General features: G+C 40.9%; 1 pseudogene; it reads right to left on the minus strand.

Annotated features, from left to right (window-relative positions):
• Positions 1 to 9969: 9969 nt before the first annotated feature.
• Positions 9970 to 10911, minus strand: LOC118913230 (olfactory receptor 2T27-like; annotated as a pseudogene).
• Between the last annotated feature and the right edge of the window lie 3823 nt (positions 10912 to 14734).

Below are 14734 nucleotides of genomic sequence, written 5' to 3' on the forward strand. Positions count from 1 at the left end.
GCCCGCCTCACCTGGTAGCTCCTAGGGCTCCACAGGCAAAATGTTTGGGGATTAATTCATAATATAATATTTCAGGAGGACCCACCCAAAATGGCATGTCAGAAGCAATGAGGGACAAAGAAAGAATCATTTTGAATCCTGTTTTCAATGTTAATGGTCTTTTGTGACATTCGACAGATAAAATGTAAACTAACTCAGTTTCGTTACCTATGAAAGACTATTTATGGGTCTATGGCTCTGTAGGCTGGATAAGAAATGTAAATGTTGCTCATACAGCACAACTTTCAGAGTTTATTTTTATGCTTAACCACCTTCTATACCTTTTCATGATCCTATCAATTTGGACTGAATACTTCCTGAGGTAAATAGCGGCACCTTCCTCTCCATATTGACCCCAAGTCACTGATAATGGGCTGCTTGACTTTAAATTTTTCTCTGCTATTAAGATGATTGCATTGTTAAGATCACACATAGAGACACACATTTGCAATTTCATAAATTGATAGAAAATAAGCACAGCACCAATAAATCTAGGTAAATGGCTTCTGTTGTTAAACAGCTTTGTGCATAGTGGGAACATCAAGGATCAACAAAGCAATGCTAATTCAAATTGAGGGTCAGGGTGCAGTGGGCTGGGGACAAGAGGTGCTGCCAAAGCTGAGGTTTCAGGTACAGGTCATCTCAAGGATGAGTTGGGGTGACAGATCTCTAATGCGGATTTCCACAGTCAGACAGACTTACTCCTGAGCAGGGCTTTGGGTTCATTACTGTGATGGGCCTTCTGGTCGACATCACGGAGGGGGCTGAAATTTAATGACTTAATACTGGCTTCTATTATTATGTAGTAACCCAGGCTTCTCTTAAATTATTGTTCAGCCAAAATTTTAAGTTTCCTAAACTATTTTCCAGAATGGCATTCTGATCCTATAAAAATATTATTGTATCCTAGCATCTATTGCTAGTTTTTTTTTCCATTCCTTACCATTTGTTTTTCTCCTGTTACCTTACTCTTCATATTTATAAGTAAAGATAACCCCAGATGAGAAAGAAATTCCTTAATGTTTAAGGGAAAAGATATAATAGTACTAAAACTCCCTTGAACTAAATGGGATCACTTCTCAAAGTTTCCAGTTTTCATTCTTGAGGCATATGAACATGCATTTTTTGGATATGTTCAGGGATGTTGAGGGGTGAGTTGCCTATTTATTATTACTGTTAGTATTATTAATTATACTATAATGTATACCTCTTCCCATTTAACAGACAGATTTACTGAAGAAATATTTCTATAAAATTTATCAGCCACCAATACTGTCAATACACCTGGATGTTTCGGTTCCATGACAGTCAAATATATAGTCTCCAAAGCATCAAGCAGGAAAAGAACACCCTTTATTGAGTAGCAAAAATCATCAGAGCAGTAGAGAGCCTTTTTGTTTTTTGAGTGTTCATCAAAAATGGATTAAGAGTAGTACTCGAGATAAATAAGTAAAATTCCAGAGGTGGAAAATAAAATGAAATTTTGTATTAACTGAAATTTATCACACCTTATCACTTGGAGAGGAGAAAAGCAAAGGCCTGGATACCTAATAAACCCTACTTGGATATCAAATATCAATTCTCCACAAATCTGGTGAAAGTCAGCTACTTCTGCCTTCTTTAGTGTGTTAAATTTTCTTGTGACAGTCACAGCTCTGATTCATATACAGAGGCTGAATATAAGATATTACAGTTAAAATTGTGTATACAGGTCTCTGCAATAACTATCTGTATATTCAAATACCCATGTAGGTCAGCATTAATTTTATCTTGACTGACAGTCTTTTTCTTTCTTACCTACACACATGGTGAATCTTATACATCATTTTAGGACAGTGTTGGATCAGTTTCTAATCAACCCTTTAAAAATACGGTGAGGAATTGATATAGCAAAACACATGACCAAACAAATCTGAACACTGAATTAAGAAAATAACAGGTTGCTTTTGAATCAGAATATAGGCCAGGGAATTTCACTGCATATAAACTCTCAGATTGGACCCTACAAAACATTCAAAAGAGCAAATCACTCTCATTGTCTCAAATTTATTTAAGGAATAAAAACTTTACTAACTCCTGGATCCCATCTTAGAGTAGATCCTGGCACAATAGAATACAAAAGCTGAAGGAAAGAGGAAAGTTTTTATTTAAACGAGCTTCCTTATTTTTACAGCAATGATATACTTGGTGCATTAAAAATAAAGCAAAACAAAAAATGAATTGGACCCTGGTTTGTGTGTGGGACAGGATATGAGAGCATAGGAAACAGACCCTGCTAAAGGAGTAGCACACTAAGGGCATCAGCACCAAGGAGTATATTTTACTTTTGTCAATGAATCAAATATATAAAACTATGTGACCCATGACCAAAGTGCACAATTGCTATTGTACTGTGGGATATTGGACACGATTGGCAAGCAATGACCATCCATATCTACTACATTAGGAACACAATGATATTTTATGATTTTCTTCTGTTTACATCAGTCCCCAGTCTCTAATTTTAACACTGGAAGTAAATTGTGATTTGTTTTACTCACGCTACGAGATCCCAGCCTCCATCCCCATCAGGTGCCCCCCTCCACCCATTAACTTCGCCCCTGCAGCTCAAGGCTCTCAGGTTTTCTGCCATTTCCCTTCCCAACTAGAGTTTTGTTTTATTTTTGTTTTTGTTTTTAAGAAGAAAAACAGAAGAAGAGCATTTTGTCTGCATGACTTCAGACAACGTTCTTTCTGCTGTTCAAGGCAGAGCGTATCCTGCACCCAGGCAGGCTGGAACCCATACCCCGCAGGGGTACACGGGCGTGGGGGAAGGTGCAGCAGGTGGGGGCACCGTGAGCAGGCTCTGGGGCTCTGCCCTGGGAAGGTGTGGGTGAGATTCATAAAGGTGTTGGCCCTGCCTGTGCTCTGCCACGTGGAGAGGAGGAAGAGATAAGGGGAGCGCCGACGGGCGCTGTGCGGGGTGCCAGCTGCGCTCTTCAGGGCAACGTGCCTTCTGTTGCCCTGGGAGAATTCATGAAAGTCACCCAGTTTGTGTCCCTCATGACACCTTTTAAGAAGAGAACACCAAAGGAGATGAGGCAATATTCTACCAGGAAGGTTTTCCAAGGAGGAGAGCTCCTGAAACACCCCTTCTGGTACCCTGTATGTATATATTTCACATTTTCTGAACGTTATGGTACTTTGACATCTTTGAAGGCCTTGCTGACTATGGAGAGGCTGCTACTCCCAGGGCTGGCCAGGCCCCTGGGGCAGCAGAGGTCCCAGCTGGACGCATGTCTTTTATAAGCAGACTGACCAGGCCAGAACCAGGCCTCCTCTGCCTCATGAGGAACCCTGGAGACATGATTCATCATCCCAGATTAATGATTAATTAATAATCTGCCTTCATCATCCCAGAACTTGGTACCAGGCAACCAGATGTCACACTGAAGCCCAACAAAATTGTTTAAACCAAGTCAGTCTCTACCTGTTCTGGGTGTCCTGACTTATTTTCCCAGAGGAAACTCCAGTGAAAGCTGTGGGCTCCTGCTTTCTCTGCACTCCGCCTCTGACCACCCAGCGATTCTCCCATTCGGCCCTGCCATCTGTGTTGTACCTGGTCTCTAGGACCTGGGAGTGTGATGAACTTTTTCCTGAGCCTCTCCTTTTTGTTTCCTCTTAGGTGTGCTCCTGACTGACTTTCAGCATATCTTGATCTCTCCAACATGCAAAAACAACCTTCAACCACCCCCAACTGCACACCAGGAGGGCAATCCTTTTCTTATAAATATTCAGAGGGAAACCCATGGTTTCCTTTAGTAATATACACCTTGTCATTTACCCATTTTTGTCTGAACACTCCTCATAATAAATACTAAGTAGTCTTTTCCAACCAATCAGCTCTTACAAACCCTTTTCCTCCTTAGGAAATTGAGCCATGCTGTTCTAAACCGTTACTAGATTCCACTAGTGTCTCATATTTTAAGTTAAAGTACCCCCTTTTCAATTATATGGCTGCTATAAAGAGTGAATGCACACATTTATCCTTCTCGATCTTGAATAGACTTTCTAATGGTCACAGAGTGATGCCTAAAGAAAACATCCAAGTGTTTGGGGATATTTTATTTGGTTTCCACAAAAATCTAAGATCCTACCTCAGAGCAGTTGAGTCCAAGCCTTCTTAAAGCAACTGTGAAATGGCAGACTTCTTAATATACTTGGATATGGAGGTGGGACTAGGCCTAAAGAAAACTTCATTAACAATGGGTCTCAGCATCCCACAGGAGGAGTCCCCAGGTTAGTCATTAACCTGAGTTTACTGGGTCTGCCTTGTGCATGGGAGGCTGGTCAGCCAGAGCCCATCCCTCTTACCAGGGGGTGCATTCTTTTCCCAAGTGAAAGGCTGTAATCACTTCTTGATATTTCATCATAGATCTACTTATCTAATCCTGGTATCTCTCCAGTGTAATAAAATATGTTCTAGGGGTGAGACTGACTCACCCTAGGATTTTTAAATAAAATTTTTAAGAGTATAGCTAATATACAATATTATATTGTTTTTAAGCATACAATACAATGAATCTACAGTTATATGTATTATGAAATGCTCACCCCAACTCATGTAGTTACTATCTGTCAACATAGAAGGATATTACAGAACTACTGACTATATTCTTTATGCTGCAATTTCATCCCCAAGATTCACCCTAAATTTAAAATAAAATTTAAAGTTTCTAAATGGGGTTATGCCAAACTAAAATATCCACCTCTTCCATGTCTTTGGCCTATTTTGCTTGGAGAAAATTATATTAAAATATGCATTTAACACAGAGGTTTCCTGCCTTTCATAATTATTCATCTAGTGAGTTGTGGAGAAGGAATTCAAATTCAGTATGAAATACAGGGGACATGACAAGGAGAGATGAGAAAGGGGAAAGGAAGCAGGTGGGGGAGGGGAGAGGAAAGAGAAAGAAACAGATGGTGGAGTAACAAGGAAGCCCTACATTTTCTCAAAGTTATTTAACTTAAGTATATTAAGAGGTATGAACGTGAGGTAAACCAAACTTTCTAAAACTTAAATTCATTCTATTTCTCTATACTCATTTTATAAATAAAAATGGAGGCAGTCTTGTTGGGGAAGGTGAACAACCTGAGTAATGATAATGACAATGATGATAACAATAGCAAATACCATGATAGGATACTTCTCATGTACTACATCTGGTGATAGGCACATTGCTTACATGATTGCTACCACAGTTTCACTAGACACAGAATCCTCTATCCAGAAGATAAAATAATATGCATTTCCAGCCATTTAGAATGCTATTCAGTGACTAATTCTTCTTGAGGAATACTTTATATGAATCTTAAATAAATACAAAAGTTCTTCAATTAGGTGCATGATTGATTTGCCCAGAATCTTCTGTCCAGTGCAATGTGGCTCACTCACTGCACATCCACCAATGGGTCCCAAACAGACGCTGACCCTCGCAGCCCTTGATGGGTCTGTAGCCCCTGGGCCAACCATAGCTAGCAGGGAGTTGATGTGGCTGTCAGCAGCCACCTCAGTTTACCATATTCCACAATGCTTCCATTAATTTTGGTATCTGTGCCGGGAAAATGGTTGAACAGTGCTGGTGTAACAACTCATTGTCAAGTTTGCTAAAGAAAATAGCACAACTTATGGAATATCATAATTTTTCATCTGGTGTTGAATTTAGCTATCTTGTAAAAATACCACAGAGTCCAAACTATTTATGTACGATAGATATGTTGTGACTGCAAACTTCCTTTCTTCATGTCTCCTGCTCATCTTTCTCTTTTAACTCTCCTTCAGCATCTTCAGCCTTTCCAGTAATATTCCTCATACCGAGATAGAAATAGACATGGTACCTAGATTCTGAAAGAGCAGCTCTAAGGCTGGATGTTTGCATTCCCAGGCCTTGGTTTGATTTCAAATGATTCTGCCCACTCACAGCCTTCCAGAGTGCTAACACTTTGTACCATGAGAAGACATAACTTAATATGTATTTTTAGAACATTCTTTCTAGATTTCTAAAGATTTTAGCTCTCTGTGTATGTCCCTGAAAGACAGAGACACATATCAATAGTTTCATAACTGGAGACTCAAATATGGAATAATAAATCATGAAGACACTTTGAGACCTGGGGGAAGGAACATTTCACAGCAGGTAGAATATTGGATCTAAATAGTGACTTGGAAATCATATAATTCAACCATATCCTTTGAGGAATGATTAAATTAAAAGGCTCAAAGGAAATGTTAAAGATCCTTGAACCCTGAATAAGGATACCTGGGCAACAGGTGCAGCTGTGCCCTTTTCCGTGTGTTCTTGGGCAGAGAATTCCAGTCTCAGTGCTGGTTTTCCATTTGTTAAATAAAAAGGTTTGGCACGATTATCTCTGAGATTACTTTGAGCTTTAATGTTCTGTGTTGCAGAATTTAGATGGTGTTTTCTTATTTTCCATTTTAACCCTTAGTGCTTTATTAGGTTGCCTCATGGAAAGCAATTCTATCACTAATACCATGTGGGCTTAGTATCTGTCTATTTGCTATGAAATAACTAAAGGAAGAAAATCATGTTTGGAGCATTTCTCTTGAGATTATTGAAAGTGCTCTAGGATATTTCTAAACAAAGACTGGAATCTCTAGAAGTCGAGCTTCTAAGGCAAAGGTGTTGATGCAAACATCAAAGGAGCTTGTAAAGTGAATGGCAGAATCTAACTGGAGCACACATGAAGAATCAGGCGTCTAAGGCGGAGAAAGCACAAACACAGGTTGAGAATTAGGGAATAAAATTTTCTATACTTATCTGGCTCATTATGGAAGAGTGGATGCTGAATATTGGGAGATTTCCATCTAGATTACACTAAAATTATTTACATCAGAACCAAAGTGTCCTAGTGAGCACACTATAATGGAAGCAGATAGAAATTCACCTCATGTTTTCATCATGCAAACTTTTTTCTGACTACACCTGTGTGACCAAGACAAACACATCTGTGTCACATAAGTTTCCATTACAAGTCTCTCCACACCCGCCACATCTCCTATCCTCAGGTCATTGCAGATGCCCTTTGGAAGCCCATTTTAAAAGACCCCGCGATTTCCCCATCCCTGGATGCTCTGCTAACCTAGACTAATTAAAACCCCACCACCACTGGGAGCGGTATCCTTGGAGATGGCAGCGGGTGCTGGAGCCCAGTTGAAATACCAGGACATGTGGGTATGGGAACAGTGCAAGAGCAACGGGCAGATGGAGAAAAGACAAAAGGGGTCAGGAGGCATAGGTCGTTAGGAACAGCAGAGGGAGGGATGCAGATTAGGAGGAGGGGCAGGAGAAGCAGGAGGGGGGAAGGCATAAGCTGGGGGAAAGGCAGACCCCACTAATGGCAAATATACCATAGACTTCCTAACACACGGCTGGTGGGGAGAGAATGGGGTAATGCTGAAAAGAACTGTGTTAAAGAATGTGTGATATTTATTTTAGTTAAACAGTTTATTTTATTTTACTGCCAACTATATGTCCAAACTAAGCTGTAGAGAAATGCATGCGAAATATGCCTGAAAGCATGTGGCCCCCTTTCATTTACTGGATCAGGAAAGGAGGGAGGCAAGCTCCCCACAGCTGGCTGGGCAGATTCCTTTATGTTAGGGTGTTTCACCTTTTTCTTTTTTTTTTTTTGAGTATCTGAAGATAGGTGGAAATCTGTATGAAGTGACTTTATGGCAAATAGCCACTCATGACACTCTAGAAGCCAATGACTCTTTTATCACAAGGGTGTGTGACATTAGTCAGACTAACAGAAGTCCTTGAAACATGTCTGTATGTTCTATTAATGGCCTTATGTTGGAGTTTGAAGGAGCTGAGTGCCTCTGTACCCTCCTCTCTGCAAGAATGAACTCTGGCTGAAGTGCAGTGTTGAGCAATGAGATCACTCCTGGAGCAGAAGTGGGTGCGGGCGGCCGGTTTCCAGGCACCTTCTCTATGGTGACGGGTCACTTATAAGTAATACATCATGGCATCTAGTACCTTCCAGAGCTGAAGTTGCTTTGCACCAGGAATCTCATCTTCTCTTAAAAGTATCCCTCTGAGATAAAAAGTAGGTTAGAATATCCTATTTTAATATACTGAGAAACAGGAGTTCAAGAAATTAATTTGTTCCATATGACATAGAAAATTTAACTATAGTTAGATCTTAACAAGGGTCATAATGGCAAAGTGTCTCTGCAATGAAGATTTAAGTTTTCTAATCTCGCTCTTCTTTGCCTATCCAGCATCCACTTATAAGGCATGTTCACTATTTCTAAATCAGAAAATGACCAACTTCTAGCCCTGGTCTAGGTCATTTTCTCCATGACTCAGGTGTTAGAAAATAGTTTAAGGAAGTGAAGGGTAGAGCTGAGGAATCCTCGGAGATCAGGACACAGCGGTGGAGTCTAAAAGTTGACTCCAATTTCTGGGTCTAATGGGTGTAAATGAGGGAAGATAGGACACATGCTTATATTTAGGAATAAGAAACAATGCTATCTTTCACCCATCTGTCCTCTTTGGAAATGCAAGACAGAAAAATAAGGTGCCTTTGAAAGCTCCACAATAAAGGTTTCTCCCTTTGCTTTCCAGGGTGTAGAAGCATTAGATTTTCTGAAACACAAATAAACTCCCAGCTGACTTGTCTGTAGACATTTAAATCACCCCGTACTTATAAATTTTAAAACCAAACTTTTATAAAATTACATATTGTTCTTTGTAATACACAACATCCCTTTTTTAGATAATGAAATGTGTGGTATGTAAACTCCGCAATAGGAAAGTAGGAAGATGCAAAGACTGAGGATTTACAATTGGAGTTTAGTCGAGTGGGGAAAAGCATGGGGAAGAGAAGAGATAAAAACAACTTTCTCTACTTCAGAAGAGTACTGGCTAATAAACAATTATAAAAAAGATTAAATAAATTAAGCTAAATGAAGATACAAAAACAGAAAAGATTAGTAATGTTTATTAATTTTCTCAAAAAGAAAAAAACCCTTTAACCCTCAAAAGAATCACATTCCTTTTACATGAAAATTTTATAAAATGAAAAATAAATTAGACCACCAGACAATTTAAGTACAGTGAAAAACGTGATTTCAAATTGCCCTGTTTGTTTATATTTAATGATATCATTCAGAAGCTAGAACAATGAAGGATCGAGCAGGTAGGAATCATTTATCTCTATCAAAACTACATTAAAAAGTTGAATAACCCATTGTTCTAGATAATATCTTGCAAAATTTTAAGGGGCAAAAATTAAGTGGCTGGTCTTCTCCAAAATTTTATGTGTGCTGTTATGTCCACAAGTCATGTGGATGGAATTCAGCTGAGAAAATTAATTACACAGAGTCAAACCAATTTTTTTTCCAACAAAAGATGATACCAATACTGGCTTGACTGAATTAAATGTAGAGGACCAGAAGCATCATTTGTAGGAAAATTCATGAGACATTGAAATACATTTGAGATACAATCAAAACAACATTTGGCAAGTTAATATCTTTGAAGTGGTAAATGTGTAAAGTGTCTAAAGACAAACATTGGTGAGCAGCTGGAGAAGTAGCTGAGATGAGCATTTCCTCTGCCCTGACAGACCACAGCAAAACCGAACTGAGTAATTTCCAGGGTATGCATGCTTTGTGGAGAGCAGATGGGTGCATGCTGAGGCTCCAGCCTGAATCCTACTCCATCCCAAATCCTCCCTGATCTGACTCTCACACCTTTCAAAAAATGGCCATATCCTCAAAATTCTATACTCAACTTTCTAAATCCCAATAGTTGCTGGCATGTGGGTGATTCATTAAGTTCATAGGCAAAGAATATTTAAATCCACATGTGATGATAAAGTCTTACATCCACTCTTCAAACTTAGCAGCAAATGAAGTTTTTTTTAGAAGGTGGTTATCCTTCCTGAGGGCAAGCACCTCCCCAGCGCCTTCTGTAGGGCCCCTGTGACATCCTTGTTCCTGAAGCCGTCAATTAGTGGGTTGAGAAGGGCAGTGAGGATACTGTAGAAGGCAGACACAGCCTTGTCCTCTTCGGGGGTGTGGTAAGAGTGAGGCAGCATGTGAGTGTGTATGACGGCTCCGTAGATCAGGCTGCCAGCTACCATGTGTGAGGCACAAGTGGCCACTGCCTTTCGCCTCCCTTCTGCCTCACTCATCCTGTGGAACATGATGAGAATCCTTGTGTAAGAGGCTGAGATGATGGAGAAAGGGATGAGGAGCATGTGATTGCAGCAGACACACATGGCCGTCTCATAATCCGAGGTGACCGTGCAGGAGAGTTTCAGTAGGGTGGGGACCTCACAGAAGAAGTGGTTGATTTCCCGAGAGGCACGGAACGGGAACTGCATGGTGACTGGTGTGAGCAAGAAGCCGTCTACATACCCTCCCAGCCAGGCTGCCAGCACAATGAGTAAGCAGACTTTGCAGCTCATGAGGGCAGGATAGTGGAGGGGTGGCAGATGGCCACGTAGCGGTCATAGGCCATGAGGCCCATCAGGAAGCACTCTGCGCCTGCCAAGGTCAAGTAGAGGAAGTGCTGGGAAGTGCAGGCTGCGAAGGAGCTGGCCCGCTGGCCCATCATCTGGTCCACCAGCACCTCAGGCACGATGGTGAGATGTGCAGGAGGTCCAAGAGCGTGAGCTGGCTGAGCAGGAAGCACATGGGGGTGTGGAGGCGGGGGTCCCCATGGATGACGGTGATCATGATGGTGCTGCTGGCTATGGAAATGGCAAAGCCCAGGAGGATGAGCACAAAAAGGAGCCAGGGAAAGCGGCCGTTCCCAGGAGGACAAAGTCATCGTACATAGAATAGTTGTCCCACTCCATGGCTCTGCAGGTTACATGAAAAAGAGGTGGATATGGTGGGTGAAGTTGGACCCAAAAGATAAATATTTGATTTGCTTCAAGTATTGTTATACAGCCATGGACAAAGCAAGACATATTAATCATATCTCATAATGTAATTTCCCCCTTTTTATAATACTTCCTGGGGTTGATTCCAGCTAATGGGCTGCTTTGATAAATTAGTCTTTATCCTTTGGGTCCTAAGTAAGTCCCACCCCCAGGGATGAAGTTTGGAACTTGAAGTGCCTGGGACAGCCTGAGAGGCTGCGTCACCCCACACCATCATCCATTCAAGGCTGATATGTTTGATTTGCTGACTATTACTTCTGAACTTAAAGGTCATGATGAAACAGCTTTGTGTCTTTGGGCTCAAAAACATTTATTTGTTTTTTGTTTTGTTTACATGCAATCTTACATTGAGGAGAAAATACATAAAGAGAAAACATAGAACTTGTCTTACTGGATAGGGATGGACTGATGGGTAATAAAAGGATGGAATTTCTGACTTATATACTTCTTCTCCTGCACTAGACTCCAGTTCTCACAATTGGAAATCAGTTTGAAGATTTCTCCAGAGCATATATTTTGCCTATAAAAAGATTACGACCTTGACTAAGTTTACCTAATTTACACTATTCTTCTCACATTTGTACATTGTAAAAATGTTAGTGCTTAGCATATATTCATTAGGTATTGTATATTTGAAAATAATGATTCCCTGTTGGATTAAGAAACATGAACACTCTGAGCTTTGAGAGGCAATCTAAGAAATCTTAGAAAGAAGATAATAAGAGAAAAATTTGGGGTCAGATAATATTTATTTTCCTTCTTTTAGCAGAAAACTGATAATATACAACTGACCAACATAATTAGTGAGATGGTAGCAAAAACTAATGAATAAATTTTTTAATAGAAAAATGAATGGGAGAGAAACTAATTTAAATTTTGCTGGAGGACATTGCCTCTCAAAAGAGAGGCTTCCTACATAAACCTGAATTTTAGTTTACTAGGTTTGTGCCTCTATAGCTATTTCAGATAATATTTCACCACACTTATGAACCAGTAGGTTACTTGACAGAAGGTTTCCACTGGTATCAGGTAGATCTATGCTATCTCTTATGTTACCCTGCAGTGATGTGGACTGTTGGGGACCTGGGACATGTGCTATAGGCATAATTACATTGATGATTCAAAGACAGTGTGAAAAAGGATATGCAACATATAGCATTAACATGTATATAGGATATATATTGAAATGATATTCTTGATATGTCTGTCTAAATAATATAGGTTAAAATTAGTTTTATCTATTTCTTTTTACATTTTTAATGTGGCTTCTGGAAAATTTTAAATGACCTCTGCAGGCTCAAGGATGTCATCATCATATGGAGGAGCTGATGCCAGCATGACTTTAGGTGCTGTTTGTTTCTCCTTTTTGGGAATTAAAGGAATATCCTCATCAACTTCTCCAAGGGGGTCTTCCTTTCTGTCTTTTTCTTTATTAGTGCCACATCCTTTCCTATTGCCTTTTGTTTTCTGCCTATTGCTTTCCTCTTGAGATTCTGAGTTGGATGGATTTTGTGGGAGGGTCTCTACCTGCTGTCTAGGTTCTAAAACCTCTTTGATTAAATTCCACAGTGCAAAGGCATCTGTAAGGACCTTCTCAGGTCTGTGGCTGACATAATATTCCCTTATCTCTTCTCCAACCTTCTGCCAGGTAGTGAGACTCACTGTGCCTTGGTCAGGAAACCAAAGACAACATTCCTGGACAAAATGTAAGAATTTTGCTAATTGTCCATTGGTGACTTTTATACTCTTATCTCCAAGCATATGCATTAAAACTTCAATAAAGAGTCATCTTTCTTTAGACTCAGTATGGCCCCTAGCTTAAAGTGTTCTGGATTCTCTGCCCTTCCTTTCCCTGTTATCCTTTACAGGAGGGTCTGCAGCACCCCAAGCAGAATCCTATCCATCCCCAAGATAAATGCTTACCTTTGAGCCCCACATTGGGCGCCACTTGCTGGAGTCCAGCTCCTGCGAGGGGTGGGATGCCCAAAGGATGAGACGGCGTCGGCAAATGAGGAGACAAGACACGAGTCAGGCTGGGTTCATCTCCTAGCAAGCATGCTAGCAGTGTTTATTTATATGATATCCATTCCAGACATTTGTCATTTGATCAGTGATCTTACAATCTTCATTTGTCCTTTGATCAGTAGTGTTACAATCTTTTTTCTTTCTGTTTCTAACTTATTCCAACCCACTACCTTTAATTGTAGATGGATATCATCATTTCCTGCTTTATGCTGTTCTATATCTAACTTTTCTGACTGATTATTATGCAAATGACTTCTAAAATAAGTGAAGCATTCAAGGTGATAGTGGTCAAACAAATGTCAGCTTATAGACCTTTAGATTTTCTTGTTAGGCTTGGCGGGGGGCGTTCATAAACACGTCTTATTGAATATGCAGGGCCATGTGATTCTAATGTTACCATTATTGCAAAATGGAAGGCATGCTTCAATTAACTTCAAAGGGGTAGCTAAATTATTTAATTCTGGGTTTTTCCCCGAATTACTAGTTTCCTTATGATCAGTGTTCTAAATGCTTACTTGAAAATCACTGTTACCATCAGGGTTGCTTGCATTATCAGGAATATGATAAACTCCAAGCAAAAGCCAATTATCATGATAATAACCAAGAACAAAGGACAGGTAGAAGGAGGAGACAGCTGCGAGGACAACTGCTTTGCAGGTGCCCTTCTTGTGCCTGGATTTTGTCAAACAGCCTGAGTGGCACGGCTCCTGCCAGGTGAATCTGGAAGGCATTGCGCTGAGCGAAGCCAGACAGAAACAAACACTGTATGGCCTCACTTACATGTGGAATCCAAAAAACAAGGACACAAACAAGCAATTTCATATTAACACAGAATAGAATTTAAAAAAATAAAACTATGTATCCTTAGAAACCTTTCCATCTACAGCACTCCCTTTAATGCATCCTGTTATGCTGATTGAATGGTCATAAATTCCTTGAGTAGTCATTTATCCAGAAATTGTTTAATCTCTGCATATTTGAATGAAACTTTTGCTCTTGGAGGATTCTTGGTGAAGGTCCTTCAGGTTTAGTACATCAAGCATATCATCCCCCTTACTTCTGGCCGGTACAGTTCTGCTGAGTAGTCTGCTGACAGCCTGATGGGGTTTCTCTCATAACTAATATTTTTAATTCTCTGGTTGACTTCAGTACTCTCTCCTTATAGTTAAACTTTGTTATCCTTCCTGGTGTGCAGGGTAACGGCTTCATGAAGAAGGCATCCTTGGTGCACAGCAGCTGAAGACAGTTTACTCTACAGTACCTAGTTCTCCTTTAAGGTGGGGCCTAGGGTGCAGCTGGTGGGCAATGGGCAGGGCTTCCTTTCTGCCTGTCTGCCAACAGTGGTTGGTCTGTGTCAGCAGAGGAGCCCACAGGCCTCTGGGCCCTTTGGGTGCCTTGAGGCACTTCTGCTGGGGTGAACTATAGGTAGAGCTGCCCTCTGCCTGCTTGTCAGCAAAGGCAGCTGCTGCTGGGCCAAGATGGCAGGACAGGGCAGGAGTGCAGGGAGCTGCTGTGGGCCTCCTTCCAGTGAGGGAGCTAGAGTACAGGGCTGGTTCATGCACGTGCCCACCATGTGGACTGGGTGAGGGTGAGGGGCACCTGGAAGTGCCCTCCCTCTGCCTGCAGACACCAAAGTCTGCCTGGCTGAGTGGGATAGGCAGGGCAGGGGCGTAAGGAAGGGCTGCCATGTGGCTAAGCTGCAGGGAGGGAG

This window comes from Manis pentadactyla, chromosome 13, assembly GCF_030020395.1.
Source record: "Manis pentadactyla isolate mManPen7 chromosome 13, mManPen7.hap1, whole genome shotgun sequence".
Classification (NCBI taxonomy): domain Eukaryota; kingdom Metazoa; phylum Chordata; class Mammalia; order Pholidota; family Manidae; genus Manis; species Manis pentadactyla.